Here is a 16,188-nt window from a genome sequence, read left to right on the forward strand (position 1 = left end):
TTTAGAGCAAGCTTTACTAAAGTGAGGAATAAAAGTGGTCGTTTGTTTTGTTTTGTGAAACAGAAAAGTGTCCATTGCTGTACTTGAACCCACAACCTTCAGCACAGCAGCGGTAAAAGGCCAGCAATTTACCCACTAAGCTACTCAATTAAACACCACACTGATAATACATACATTAGCCAGTTAAAAGAGCGACTTTATGGGCAGACACAGGCCAACCAATCCACACATGGTATTCATGTGAGGGAGGCATGACATGAGAAAGGCCCTCGTCTCACAAAATCAGTCATATTGATGTGCTTTAAAAACTTTGAGCATCCTGACAAGTTGCACTACATATGTGTATATTTGGTGGGTGTAGAGTGAGTAAAAAATGTTTGTTTTAAACTTTTTAAAAAAAATTATTTTAATTTTTGCGACTTGGGATTGTAATTCTGAGTCTAGTTGATGCTGATGTTGGAAGATCAGATAACCATCGGCTGACAGCCGCAATGTTTTCATGCCCCTCCCTCTATTGCTTCACCATTATTAACACCAACTCACTTCTTCCTTAAAACTCATTATTGCAATTTCTTCACAGTCATTAACATCACAACATCCTGTCAGCTAATCAACACAAACAGTTCTTTTGCAACGCCAAGCCAAGAAGAAGTCACAAGTAATTGCTGCAAGCTGAAACCTCGTATGCCTCATTTTAGGCCCAGCTGTTCTAGTCACTGTTCTTACTCATTACATACACAGCGGCTGTTCTAAGGTCTCATCTCTTACACTGAATCATTATATTAGACACAACCCTGGGATGAGGCAGCAAAGATTTGTGCTTTTTCACTGAATCCTCAGACACTGCAAGTCTGTGTTTGACTCTAGGTATGTAAATAAGGACTTTAGTCTCAGGGGCCATATTTCCCTCGAATCCAAACGAATTCTCATTGGTCAGTCAATCATTTTTTTATTTTCATAAGGAGAAAAGTGCTACATGCTATATTTGGCTGGGCGCAAAAAGAGACTGCTTATTAAAAACAGGGTGTCTGAGTTGAATGGAGCACCTTTCAAATGAACGAAGGAAGAAAGGCTGCTGCACTACTAGCACTGTTATAAAAGCTAAAAAATCTAATATCATCAAATATGCACAAGACAAAAATGGGCAGAAAACAAACAAAAAACCAAAACAATTATAGTTAGGATTAGTATAGTAGGGTTAGCAGTAGGGTCAGTTCATCAGTATTTCTTGTTTGATATTTAGAAATCAAGACAATCTAGTCAGATCCTTGTTTAGCTGAAAATTCACTGTAAAACACACAACTACACAGCACAAGCTTGAGAATGATATGGTATCATAATGATGTTATGCAGTATATTAGGATTATACCACTGGATAATGGTGTAACCAATCAAAGAAGGGCAAAGGAATTGATGATGGTTAAATTATCAGCTTAAAGGTCACATGACTGGATTTCACCCACAGTAACCCAAACATTAGTTTTTATGGATTTAATTTAATTATTACTAGTTATTTTTAGAACAGGATATTTAATCTCACCTCTAGCAGTGTGCTAGATATCACAAATCTAAAACATGTCTGAAGATTCACCTGAAATGTTTAGCGGACAGTTCATGATTGCAATTAGCTCAACAGGGTTCATGCATTAAAGCTTGACTTGCAGGCAAAGGAAAAAAGAGGCCTGAGGCTCACAGCAGGCGGTGAGGCCAGAGGGCCAGTGTGCTTGCTGGGTTTAATCTGCAGGACAATAAGCAGTGCCTGCCTCAGAGTGCACGTTGCGAATCTAATTGGAGACAGCATTATGCTGCTGTAATTGGCTCTCTTGTATGCAGGCTTGATCTGTCTAAACAAATTTTTCAACTCAGGAAAAATCCTCCCGCACCAAAGACGGCAACACAATAGCTCTGGGGTTGACATGTGTGATGGAAGGTGGTGTTCCAGTGACTGCGTTTAGACACGAGATGATTAGCCACCGAACCTGCAAACACTAGTACCAACACAGAGCAGAACAGCAGCCTGAGCACTATTCCAACAGAGGTCGATTATCTTCTTAATCATTTCACCTCTTCATTACACGAGTCTGGAAATTGTAGCTAATGTGAAAAAGAGAGCCTCAAATCAGAAGTACTCTGGAGTAACTCTTAAACGTTTAACTTAAAGCAGTAACTTGTAATCTGGAGAGGAAATGGCGTGTCACAAATTTAGAGGATCATCATTTAGCCTGGAGAAATAGTTTCCTGCTTTATAAGAAAGCCCTCCGCAAAGCCAGAACAGCTTACTATTCATCTCTGATTGAAGAAAATAAGAACAACCCCAGGTTCTTTTACAGGTTCTGTTTACTGTTACAGGTTCACCTTCAGCTCTGTAGCCAGGCTGACAAACAGTCAGAGCTCTGTTGAGCCAACCATCCCTTTAACGTTAACTAGTAATGACTTCATGAACTTCTTCACTAATAAAGTTTAAACCAGTACCATTTATATTAATTTAGACTCTTTTTTTCCAATTGATCTTTCTGAGTTAACTTCAATAATTACTTCCTCCAAACCATCAACGTGTCTTTTAGACCCCATTCCTACAAAACTGCTCAAAGAAGTCCTGCCATTGATTAATTCTTCAATCTTATATATGATCAACCTATCTCTAATAATCAGCTATGTACCACAGGCCTTCAAGGTGGCTGCAGTTAAACCTTTACTCAAAAAGCATCTCTAGACCCAGCAGTCTTAGCTAATTATAGGCCAATCTCCAACCTTCCTTTCATATCAAACATCCTTGAAAGAGTAGTTGTCAAACAGCTAACAGATCATCTGCAGAGGAATGGTTTATTTGAAGTATCGATTCCAAGAGTTTCAGTCAGGTTTCAGAGTTCATCACAGCACAGAAACAGCTTTATTGAAGGTTACAAATGATCTTCTTATGGCCTCTGACAGTGGACTCATCTCTGTGCTTGTCCTGCTAGACCTCAGTGCAGCATTCGATACTGTTGACCATAATATTCTATTAGAGCGATTAGAACATGCTGTAGGTATTACAGGTATTGCACTGCAGTGGTTTGTATCATATCTATCTAATAGACTCCAATTTGTGCATGTAAATGGAGAGTCCTCTTCACACACTGAGGTTAATTATGGAGTTCCACAGGGTTCAGTGCTAGGACCAATTCTGTTTACATTATACATGCTTCCCTTAGGCAGCATCATTAGAAGACATAGTATACATTTACACTGCTATGCAGATGACAACTTCATATATCCATAAAGACCTGGGTGACCTCTAATTTTCTGCTTCTAAATTCAGATCAAACTGAGGTTATTGTACTCGGCCCTAAAAATCTTAGAAATATGGTATCTAACCAGATTCTTAGTCTGGACAGCATTACCTTGGCCAGACAGACACTATCTCTACTTTTAAGATCAGGCTTAGAACTTTCCTTTTTGCTAAAGCATATAGTTAGGGCTGGACCAGGTGATCCCAAATTCTCACTTAGTTATGCTGCAATAGACGTAGGCTGCTGGGGGATTCCCATGATGCATTCAGTATTTCTTCTTTAGTCATTCCTCACTCACTATGTGTTAACAGACCTCTCTGCATTGAATCATATCTGTTATTAACCTCTGTCTCTCTTCCACAGCATGTCTGTATCCTGTCTTCCTTCTGTCACTCCAACCAATCACAGCAGATGGCCCCGCCCCTCCCTGAGTCTGGTTCTGCTGGAGGTTTCTTCCTGTTAAAAGGGAGTTTTTCCTTCCCACTGTCGCCAAAGCGCTTGCTCATAGGGGCTCGTATGATTGTTGGGTTTTTCCTTGTATCTATTATAGTAGGGTCTACCTTACAATATAAAGCACCTTGAGGTAACTGTTGTGATTTGGCGCTGTGTAAACTGAATTGAACTGAATTTAAACTGCTGGTTTGAGCATTAATTAATGAAAGCACTTCTTTGAGCAGTCTCATAGGAATGGGGTCTAAAAGACACGTTGATGGTTTTGAAATAAGTAATTACTGAAGTTAACTCAGAAAGATCAGTTGGAGAAATGAGTCAATGGTATTAAAAGTGGCTGTATGTAATGATACCTTCTGTGAGATGGTTGTGAATACTTTTTTCTCTATTGGTTAAATTTTAATTTGAAAAGACAATAAACACGTTATTACTAGTTAAAGTTAAAGCAATGCTTGGTTGAACAGGGCTCTGACTTCTTGTCAGACTGTCTACAGTGCTGAAGAGAAATATATGTAGTAAGATGAAATGAAGATCTTTTGAACATTACAATATAAAGTGCCTTGAGGCGACTGTTGTTGTGATTTGGCGCTATATAAATAAAACTGATTGAGGCTTCGTTTTCAGATAAGCCACAGTATCCACAGTCTTAGGCTGTACAGATGTAATACTGTTACGATAACTGAGTGGGAGAGGAGTCCACTGTGGTGGGACATTGAGAAAGATAACAGCGGATGAATTAAAGTTAGCTAAAGCACTTTCAGAAAGACATCTACTGTAATGAAATGGATTCCCCACTGCTTTGTATTATTGTAAGTGCAAATGTTATTAAATGATCAGACAAGAGGGTTTTCAGGGGATACTGCTACACGTTCAGTTTCTATGCCATCTGTAAGAACATGATCCAAAATGTGATCAATGGAGCTACAAATTGCTAATAGGAAAAGCCCTCAGTCTAAATGGAACAAACAACATACTGACAAGTGTTTATCTTTCCGAAGTATTCTGCCAACACATAGCAGCAGTATGATTCAGCATGCTGTTTTTCCTTTGAGAGAGATGCCCATCGGGCTACAACACAGGTACAGACACATTTATGTTGGTTCACTGCAGCACAACCACATGAATCTCTCTTACTATCATTTGATCTTTAATGCTTAGATTGGTCCAGTTCAGCAACTATACTCAGTCTACCAATCAAGTCTTTGATTTAATCTCAGTTACAGATTAAGGCCGTCTTTGATGCTTTGACTAATTTGTTTACAGCATTGCCAGCTGGATATCACTGCACAAGCCACAATAAAAAAGAAAAACATTATTTAATTGATTAACTGACACTTAAAGGCAGCTGAATTATTACCAGTTTCCTCTACTCAAGTTATAGTCTGCTTGCATCACTTGAGCCTTCAATGCTCTGGTACAATTCTACATGAGCTGAAGACAGCACAAAGGAAAACCGACAGCAACTCTTTGGGTCTGGACAGATGTAAAATTCGGACTGGGAATTTTATGTTTCCAGTATTTCGATTCCCAGTTTTATTTATATTGTGCCAAATCACAACAACAGTTGCCTCAAGAGACAGTATTTACAGTTAGAAAAGGTTTGTACACATCCTGATATGCTGGCATAGAGCTACCATGTCAGGACATTTCGACCATATGAAGACATCAGGTAATGTGACTGCCTAAATTTGTATCATAAAAACTTGTAGATATAATATAACCTTATTACTATATTATCACAAAAACCATCTCACATTCAGATCCAGTAGATAACAATAGAATGTGTATCACTGCTAACCAGCTAATGACTCGTCTTCTATTGCGACACTGGCAGGTTGACTAGGTTACTCTTGCAGCAGCCCTTGATATCTTTCAGCTATTCAAGCAGACAGTCTCTTGTCAAGTAGCCTACTGAAGACCAAATTCACTTGGTCTGAACTGAAACTGGGGACAGTCGTCTTTGTTTTGCCCTGGAGATCAGCTTTAAACCAGAGGGTCACTCTAACCAAACCCCACAGCAGGTGGAGAATTAAATCATGTGTCTCTGTGCTAAGCTCATCAAGGCTGCAGAGCAGAAGAAGGACTACCGTTATTAGCTGCAGTTTAAGACAGTGGAGCTAATCTATGAGATGAGGAACTCACTGAAGAGGCAGATGATTATTGCTGTTCTTTATTGTCACAAGTACCTAATTTTTTATTAAGTTTACCAAAGATTGGGAGTCCACACACATGCTCATGGATCCACAGTTCTGTAACATCAACACAAAAGGCTAAATGAGAAGCTCCTGGAAAAGCAAAGGATGACCCAATGGGCCCCACTCCTGAAAGAACGATAATGCCTGTGGGAAACACGATCGTGAAACTACTAAAAAAAAAATATATATATAGTGGCTTTCTCTTTTAGGAAACTTATTAAGTTGAGCGTTTAGTTTTTTATTGTTTTATTTTAATATTAAAATCTTGATGACTTGCAAGGGTCTTCTATTAGTGATTGGTTGAAAGGGTCAGATGACAAAACATGGGAGTTTCTGACTCCAGCGTGTTGGTCCGGTGAACCACCGGTCACCTGACTCAAACTGACGCTCCTCCACACTGTCCCCATTCATAAAGTGCTTTAAAAACCCAAACTTTACAGCTAGCAGCTGGACTTTCCCATGACCATGCCATTAGCCAAACAATAAAGAAATACTTACTGCTTAAGAGACGGAGTGAAAGCGGACAGCCTATCCTTGGTTCCTTAACATAAAACTCATTGTTGCTGCCACGGGCAGCACAAAACTTTAGACAAACTTTCCCTGAGTTATTAGTTTTGTTACCAGTCAGCTCACATAAACTAATTTAAGTCTAATTTAAGCCACAACCAACCAACCCGATTATGCCATGTTCTGTACTTGCACAAGATGGCGTTTAAAACGAATCCAACTACACAGAAAGGGCACAATGGTGTAACTTAGCCTTTATCCATGAAGTGTTTCACGTCCACTTTAACATCAGTTTTAATAATAATAATATTAAAACAAATCCCACATGATTTGTGTGTGGTGCATTGCAACACTATGATCGCCTTGATTAGTACCATTAACACTGCCACGGACTACACTACTCCAGCATAGTAAGAGGCCTAAAGTGAAATTTGAACAGACCCCTTCGTTTGTGTGTCATCTGAGGATTGGATGGGTGACGGAAAACAGAAAAGGCCCTTTGTTCCCTCTGTCCACTATCCAGATGTCTTCTTCAGTTCAGCCTACCCAGGCAAGATGGGAGATATGAGCTATTATGTGAAAAATAGAAAAGAGACTGAAGCCTTTAAAGCCTGAAACAAATACGTGTCAGAAAATTTTTGAAAATGCAGTGTTTATGTAACTGTAGTGACAAATTAAAATAAAAGTCAAGATTCATTTACATGATTTAGGTTTAATTTGTATCATAATTCCTACATCTGCCCCCCTGCTTAAAAATATATTGTGCAAGTTGTTTTGGTTTTTCAAGGGAGGGGAAAACACTGATAATGTAACATTTTTGTGAGTTTTTGAAGTCTCAAAAACTCACAAAAACTGTATGTATGAAAAATAATACAGAAAAGATTAAGGGGTTAAGACCATGACCAAAAAATCTCAAAAGTCTCACCTAACTTCATAAAGTAAATAATAAGAAAACCTGAACCAAATTTCACACAGTGGGAAGTAAAAGCTCGCTTTGAAGAAACCTGTGGCAGATGCAGGCTCAGGGAGGGGCAGCCACCTGCCACGACCGATTGGGGTGATAAGAGGCAGACAGAACAAAAGACACAATGTTGAAGAGAGCCAGAGATAAATAATAAGTAATGATTAAGTGCAACGTGTGTATGAATAGACAGTGAGGGAAGAAGAAACACCCAGTGCATCATGGGAATCCCCCAGGAGCCTAGACCTATGGCAGTATAGTAAAGTTTTAAGCCAATCAAAGTAGAGAGGGTGATTGTCTCGCAAATCTAATTGGGTGCTGGTTCCACAGACGAGGGTCCTGAAAGCTGAAGGCTCCGCCTCCCATTCTACTTTTAAATATCATAGGAACCACAGCCTGCACTCAAATGGTACTATCACAACTTATAAGACAACCCAAACATTTCTGACAAACTAACACATACGCTTACTTTATGTGAGCTGATCTTGCTCACAGTTGTGCAGAGTCGCCTTGAAAAGCTGATTCATACTATAATGTGCTTCATTTGCTTTAGTCTTGACTAAACAGTAACACATCTTTGAGTACAGTTGTGATCAGACAAAATAATGGTATTCATTAAGAATGTTGTTTTTCTTTATTACACATAAACACGAGAGCTCTATCTCTGAGGAACCCTGTGTGTGTGCATGCTGCACTCTCTGTATTGTAATTGTAATTGTATTGTATTGTTCCTGTATTTGTTCATCAGTTACAATACCACTGCTAATGTCGTCTTTTACTGTGCTGGGGCAAGATTATGTCCAACTGTCCACAGCTACATATGGGCGTGGTCATCAGCTCTGTTACAGAGCTATTTGCTATGAAACGCTACACATTTGTCAGCTTCATATTCATGATGCAGGAATCCCTCTTTCCACCATTTCCCCAAGGCACCTCATTGAACTGAGATTTGGGCACTATTTGAGTACAGTGAACTTTAATAATTCAATAATCCAACTCGAGGTGATTTGACCTTTGTGACAGGTTGTGCTATCCTGCTGAAAGTATCCATCAAGAGACTGGTACACTATAGGCCTAAAGGCATGGACAGGCCTAGCAATAATCCTCAGGCAGGCTGCGGCATTTTAACAGTGTGCAGTTCAAACTAGACCAAACTGTGCCAAGAAACTGTCTCCCACACAGTTACACCACTACCAGCTTCACCAAGCACAATCCAGATCATGAGATGCAGCGGAATAAAGCACACTGCCACTGGACTCTGAGCCAGCAGAGACATGCTCTCTGCCAGATGACCATTGGTTTCTCCTCTGGCGTTAAAAGCAAGCGCCTTTTTCTTGGCATGAATGCATACTGCTGCTCACAATATCAGACTTGCCTGAAAAAAATCATGGCCCAGAGTTTGCATCAACTGCTGTGAAATTTTAGCTTCATAGATCACACTTTTCAAAATCGTTTTTTGGTCCATTGTCCCACTTCAGGCAGTGCCTGAATATGAATCTCATATTTATGCTAGATTGAGCAAAAATGTGTATAATATATAAGTACAGTTAGCGTGTTGTATCAGACTACCAACCATGCCATAACGGCACATCAGTCAGTCTTTATTCCAGACTCAGTCAACAGAATGGATATTTTTCATTATCTTCACTTGTTTTGCTATACTTACTTTTACATATGAAAATATTTCTAATGGTACTTGTTGAGCTGTTCACCTTTGTTCTTGAACATTGGTACCAGTACACGTCTTTTCCATTTCTCAGAGATTACTTTCCAAAATTGAGTTATTAAATAATCTGGTCAAGAAGTCAGCTGCTCTCTCTCCTAAACATCTCCATACCTCCACAGGTATGTCATCTTCTAGAGTTCATCCTCCTCATAGCTGCCCCCACCTAGTCTCTTTGTCTTCTTTGCCAGTGAAGTAGCTATAACACTGTAGTACTTGCCAAAATGACCTGCAGTGACAGACTCAGAGGTTTTTCCAGTCTGATGAATTATGATATGAGTAAGGCCTTCCTGTCACTTCAGGCCCACAGCAGTTAGTCTAATAAGAAGGCAGCAGATGACAGCTGCTTCACTGAAGGGAACGTGGGCGGATCCACAGCTATGTTACATCGAGACAAAAGGCTAAATGAGAACCGCCTAGAAAAGCAAAGGACGAACCAATATTGGTCTTTTTCTTTCTTTTTTTTATTGTTGAATGTAATTATAGATGTGTGGTGGGCAGCAGCATATTTGTGGAGTTGTGAAGGTCCAAGCAGCTAGCATTTAGCGAGCACCGCCCAAGGAAGCCAGATAAACAGGAACTGGGTTATGGCTGTAGGAAAAGCTAAAGAAGACAAATCCTTCTAATATGCACACATCAGGCCCAAAAATATACTCCTCGCCCTAAACAATGCCACCATTACAGAAACAAATCTGAATTTTAAAATCCACATTTTCACTCTGTCGTGTTTAGGGGTCTCATCAGTGTGTTAAAATATGATCGTTAAATACGCGGGCTCTGCTGTGGGGCAGGTCTTTCCTGCTTCACCCGCTCAGAAGCTGTGAAATCATGAGGACGGATTAAAAAGGGATCAAATCTAACTCTCCATCTAGTGTAGTGGGAAACCTTTCCTTACAGACATTTGTATAACTTGTAGGGGTGGGGAAAAAATCGATACTGTGTAGTATGGTGATATTTTGTTTGCTAATAATGTATGGATACAGGGACAGCAGAAATCGATATTTTGTTACAAAAAGGTTTTTGTGCTCTGACTTCAGAGCATGTTGATCCTTTTTCTGAGCAAGAATCCTGACATTCCTTCACTGTCCAAATGTGTTTAATAAACATGACAGTTTACTTATTTTAATTTAAGACATGTTTTATTTTAATTAAGTTTAAAACTTTTTTATTTAATGTAAAATTATATTTTGTTTTCATTTACTTTCAAATTCTTCAGTTGCTGAAGGGGCTGCATAGTTTTCATAAACTGCATAGTTCAGAATAGCTATAATTGTACCAGATGGTTGATTCAGTTAAGTTGGACTAGACTGTAATACAAACCGTTCAGTTTGTCAACAATCAAACTGAAATGAGAGAAAGACTGAGTGTGAGACTTTGATATTAGAGAAAATGAATATTGATAAAGTTTACCTTTATGTACAGAATCTGAATATCGCAAAATATTTTAAAAATATTGCAATAATATCGTATCGTGCGTTAAGTATTGTGATAATATCGTATTGTGGGATGTATGGTGATTCCCACCTCTAATAACTTGGATACTAGTTAATTATAGTGTTACAGATCTGACTATCATTAATGGTGACTGACTTTAATTAATAAGAGTAGAAAATGGTAAAACATGACTTCCAACAACTAAAGATATTTTGTTAAAGACAGTTTTAAGTTTTTCAAAATGATCATGTTTTCTGGCACTTTTGTTTACTAAAATCGTTCTGACATTTCTTCAGCATGAAGATAACAAGACAACATAAATATCAATGGGAAAGCACTGAAACATATTTGGTATTGTTTAAATACAGCAAGAACTGATTTAACCTACCCAGATTAAATAATCCACTTGTGTTTTCTAAACTGAACAGGTAAGGCGATTTACCCAACTTCCTTGGAGAATCTTTGAACTGTGTTAACAGGTAGAGCTGCACTAATGGTTGCAATTGTTTTAATATTATGCTGTTTTTGTTGTTTTGTTGACTTCTAGTCCTACACTGGTGGTAACACTGCGTTATTTCTTCCTATTTTTTAAATGAGCCATTCTACTATTAGAGCTTACTTATCATATAAATGCATATCATACAAAGCTGTTAGGACAATTAAACCCAGCGTGCTGTTTTGCACTAGCATCATAACTGCAGTAATCAATTGAGTTCATCAAATTACTTTAAGTACTTTTGGGGTTTTTTGCTTCTTATTTAGTTTTGGTCTGATGTGGTGCGTTCCCTGTGGAAGTCAGCTTTGTCTCCATGTTTGTTTACTTTTACTGCCCGTGTCAGTCTGCAGCCCTTCTGTTATACCATTGTGAAATGAGTCTAAACAATCTGACATTTACTGGATATATCACACATATCTGAAATAAAAAATAGCCACCTGTCTAACACTTCTGTCACCATGAGCACTGTCACAGGTTTATGCTGTGAGCACTAGTGCCTAAAAGACCTCTCCTTGCAAATAACAGAATAAAAGCAGGACACCTTGGATTTTAAAACAACTTAACGATAAAGTTTGAGGATCTACTGTAAGAACCAGTAGTTTTGGTGAGACAACCATTTCCACTGAAGGAAGCAGCACGAGGAGAGCAAAAATATGGAAAACATTAGTGCACTTCAAGTCTGCACAGGTGGAAGAGAAAGGAGAGCAAACCTTAGGCAGTCATGGATGAATTTATTTTGAAAGGGAAGGCAAAAATGGTGTGTTGTGGTAAAAAAAGATAAATTGTGTATACAGTATACACAAGGTATACAGTCCCTCTGCTTGAACTGCTGTTTACACAACAGCACTATTAAGTAAAAGCAAATATTGATATGCCAATAAACATGCACATCCGTATTCAAAGTGTTGAACGAGCTGTGGTGTCACTCATATCTGAAGCTCAGAAGCCGCAGTTCCTGCATAATCTACATATAGTCTGCTGGGAATCAACTGTTCAGACAGGGAGACTGACACAGCGACAGAATCAGCACAACGTCAGCTCCATGCTTCACAAGGCCAAATGAGTTTCAGTGGCCTCCGTTTTTTTGTCTGCTAGCCAAGCCTCAGAACTCATTGTTGCTTCTAATCTTAAAGCTCAAGGATTGTCAAATAGTGATGCAATCAATTTTAGTTATGAAAACATATCGTCCTCCTGCCCTTGATGCAGCCCTTTTATGGAACAGTGTGATAAATAGAAAGTGCTGACATCCACAGAGCTGTCTGTAAGCTAGAATTAGTTTATTCCAAACTGGAGCAGATCCTGTTTATGTGCTCTTACAATGGCCCATAAAGTAGCCAATTTGGTTCTATTCACACAAATCTAGAAGAACTTGCCAGCTGACCAAATCATATATTCAATCAAGTGAACCAGTATGTGCTTCTAAGCCATCTGAGCATCCACTGCTGTTAGCCGTTAGCTCTCAGAAGCTGCTGAGTGAGAAAAACAATACTGCACTGAGTGGAACATGTTAACACAGGACTTGGAAAATCCCCATGTGACCAAGAATTAGAGTAATCCCACCTGTGGAACTGGAACTAGTGAATCTGTAAGTTAGACAAAGACTGTTACCCTGTATGTGGTGTTAACTAGAACAAAAGACAATATCGAGAAAACCTATAACAACCATGCAACCTGAAGAGCCAGCTTGCATCCACCCATTCAATGGCCAGCAAAGTTGTTATATTATGTTACAGACCCTGTGCTAACCGCCCTGCTCACAACATGCATGTAGAAACATAATGGTGTGGTTGTTGGCAGGTGGAGAGCAGCACATTACAGAGAAGGCGCTGGTTTGACAGCCCTGCTGACCACTCAGTAAAAATTAGGATTAGGAGGAGGATTCAAAGCAGTGCAGCCTTGTGATTCCCATTAGCATGGTTGGAAGTTTGTTTTTGAGCTGGCATGCATGCAGGAGAAGAAACAGTCTCTGTACTGCTGAGCAGATCAATGTCATCCATCAAAAACACAACTACAGACTACATCAGATGCCTTTATTGAGGGCTCTTTATCTGTTGACTGCAGTTTAATGAAGTTCATTGGTAAAGAAAAGCTATTTATGGCATCACTTTTCTGTCAGTGGCCAGAACTTTGTGAAAATCGTTCGTTTGTCAGTTTATGGTTCTGTGACAAAAACATTTATAGGCCTGATTAATCAGATGAGTTATAGGTATTGATTGTTAAAGGTGTTGTCACAGACTGTGGTTCTTTCCACAATGAGACTGAATTATGATAGAAAACGAGATTTTATACTATATTTGCTAACAGACATTTGAAATCTCTGCTCCAGTAACAGCAGCCAAACACTGACACTGCCTACACTTTGTTGCATCACTAGAAATCACAGGAAATTCTGGTTCTAACAGCAAACAGATAAACTCAGTGTGACAGAGGTCTGGATCTTACTACATCCCCTAACACAGCCACATGAGGCTAAACGCGAGAAAGCACGGCTGATTGGAATCAGTCTCACCAGACGCACCAGGACAGTGAGTAGATCCAGACTTGGTTGAATGCCTCTGGACAGCCAGTAAGGCCTTTACTGCAGTGACAGAACCACAGGAACAATTCTGTGGTTCTACTTTTGCATTTGAGACATTTTTTCCTCTCTTAACAATGGAAATTGGCTTCCATGCAACTAAGACCTCCAGCACCAGCTAGATGAAACCCTTGACGCTTCAACGTGGCAGATATATTTTACTCTGTACAACGTTAACACATAACATTCTTCGTTGTTTTGTGAGCTGTAGAAGCATTATAGTTTCATGAGTAGTTAGACATTTGGAGCCTCGGTTGGGTATAATGTCCGTTAAGGTAACGGCAGGAGGAAACGGTTTCAAATACACTTTATTATTATTTCGGTTTATTAATGAGCGCTTTCCTTCACTGTGTGACATTGAGCGGTACGGAACGTAAAATGCTTCATATTCATTTTTGATTGCATTAAACTACTGCATGAGCCTGAGCAGAAACACCGCTGCTGAACGTGTAGACCAGCTGTCCAATCTAACAGAACAGCTTGTGGAAAAGGGAAAAGATTTCATTGCATATTCCTTTGCTGTGGATGAGAGCACTGACACAACTGACATTGCCCAGTTGTCAATTTTCATTCGTGGAGTGGACTCCAGCCTGACCGTAACAGGCGTTACGTCCGATGCATGGCACGACTACAGGACAAGATCTGTATGAAGACACAGATGTGCGATGGCTAAGCCAGGGAACGGTGCTGCAAAGATGTTTCGAGCTTCGTGAGGAGATCTGTCTGTTCATGGAAAGCAAAAGGAAAGACACAACAGAGCTTCGAGATGAAACATTTATGTGTGAAATGGCGTTTCTGTGCAACATCACAACCTGCAGCTGCAGGGACGGGGGCGTGTCATCTCTGATATGTACCGTACGGTGACGGCGTTTAAAACCAAGCTGAGTCTGTGGGAGACGCAGATGCAGAAAGAAAACTTGAGCCACTTCCCGGCTGCCAGACCACGAAAGAGAAGCTCTCTACCGCTCAACATACTCGCCGCCGATTTGCTGACTTTGAAGCTCAAAGAAGCAGGTTTGAACTACTTGCCATCCTTTTGGAGTTGATGTGGAAAGAGCACCACCAAACCTCCAAATGGAGCTGATTGAGCTCCAGTGTAATGACACGCTGAGGGAAAAATATGAGAGAGGGCGCCGCTGAGTTTGCACGTTTCATCCCCGACACCAAGGGTGTAGATTTGGCATGGACAGAAGGGACATGTCCCCACTAATAATTTGATCTCTTCGAGTAAAGAAAAACAAAACCGACAGAAAGAAAAGAAAAAAAAGATCTGTCAGCATCTCATTCACCCAGCGGTGCAGAAAGAGTTAAATTACGTTCTCTACTGGAGTCCTACGTCATGTGACAAATATGGCCAATGTGATTGGCTGAGCCTTTCAGGGAGCTCTGTTTAGTTTCAGCAGCGGCAAACCTGCTGCGAGGAGGAGAGGAGGACGGCAGCAAAGAGGAAGAAGCTGGATGTAAGAAATAGTTTTTCAAAGAAACCTGTAAGTCACTTAAAGTCAAGTTCACTCATAAAATATATCCGTCATAATAACGTTACAGGCTGTGCTCGGCTTTGGCCCACTATTGGTTCTCTCAGTCTCCCACAGTAACATTTCTAATTTTGATTGAAGCTGTCAGAGAAAACGGAGCCTCGAGCAGCAGGACATTAGTTTACAGAGACTGTTAGAATTATATGTCTAATGTTAAAATGTTGGTGACACAATAATTTCATCCTAATGGTGCTGACATATTCACAGGGTTAATTTTTGAGACAATATCATGAGGTAGTCATGATTTTGCAAATATTCCACCTTCTAGTGCAGTTTGCACAAATTGTTTTAAAAATGCACTCAGCCTACAAACATGACTGATGAGTGACTCATCAGTAATGTTTGTATAGTGCCTAAAAAGTTGCATAATTTTGCTGAGAGATCTGTTACTTTGTGGTCATCTTAGATGAGTGGTTTTATGGACAAAACCCACCAGGTCATTCAGTGTTCCCTTAGTGCTGATGTTTAAGAGATGTTGGTGTACTATAACTGAAGTAATGTTGTTAAGTCCTTAAAGTCATATTCTTTTATTGTCATGACTCTATATGAAGCTATTTCTACTTTTGTATGATACCTGATTTATATGGAATATGTCTGAAGTAAACTAAAGCCTAAAATACTTATATATATAATTCACATATAAAACTATGAATTGTGATTTAAATGGTTTAAAAGCACGTAGAATAGCATATGTAGGCAAGTATATTTCTGCTTTTATAATAGCATAATGTTGCCTGGGAGTCAGCTTGTATGGAGCTGGAACAATTTTGACTTGTTTTACACTAAAATATGTTGTATGTCAACTGGCATCATTAAAAGTATACACTGTTAGCACTTTTGTAATGCATCCCAATACAGCTAGTAAAGATACTGTTGTTGTGATTACTAAGTGAATTTATGGAAGTTTATTCCTCAGAGACAACAGCATGTTACGCTAAATCGGTCTTAAATTCTTCCAGATAAATCCTCTGCCCACATACACTCACATCCACCCATAACTCCCGTGCACCTCACACTTCCTGTGTACAACAACTAAATTACTA

The 16,188-nt window shown here is 39.5% G+C and overlaps 1 protein-coding gene and 1 long non-coding RNA gene across 2 annotated transcripts in view; both read right to left on the minus strand.

Annotated features, from left to right (window-relative positions):
• LOC146525206 (uncharacterized) overlaps positions 1-16,188 on the minus strand; it is a 374,600-nt gene that overhangs the window by 11,136 nt on the left and 347,276 nt on the right. The gene's annotated exons all lie outside the window — the stretch shown is intronic.
• The window catches only part of chsy1 (chondroitin sulfate synthase 1), a 29,371-nt gene that overhangs the window by 3,757 nt on the left and 9,426 nt on the right, over positions 1-16,188 (minus strand). The gene's annotated exons all lie outside the window — the stretch shown is intronic.

Source organism: Neolamprologus multifasciatus, chromosome 1 (genome assembly GCF_963576455.1).
Source record: "Neolamprologus multifasciatus chromosome 1, fNeoMul1.2, whole genome shotgun sequence".
Taxonomy (NCBI): Eukaryota; Metazoa; Chordata; class Actinopteri; order Cichliformes; family Cichlidae; genus Neolamprologus; species Neolamprologus multifasciatus.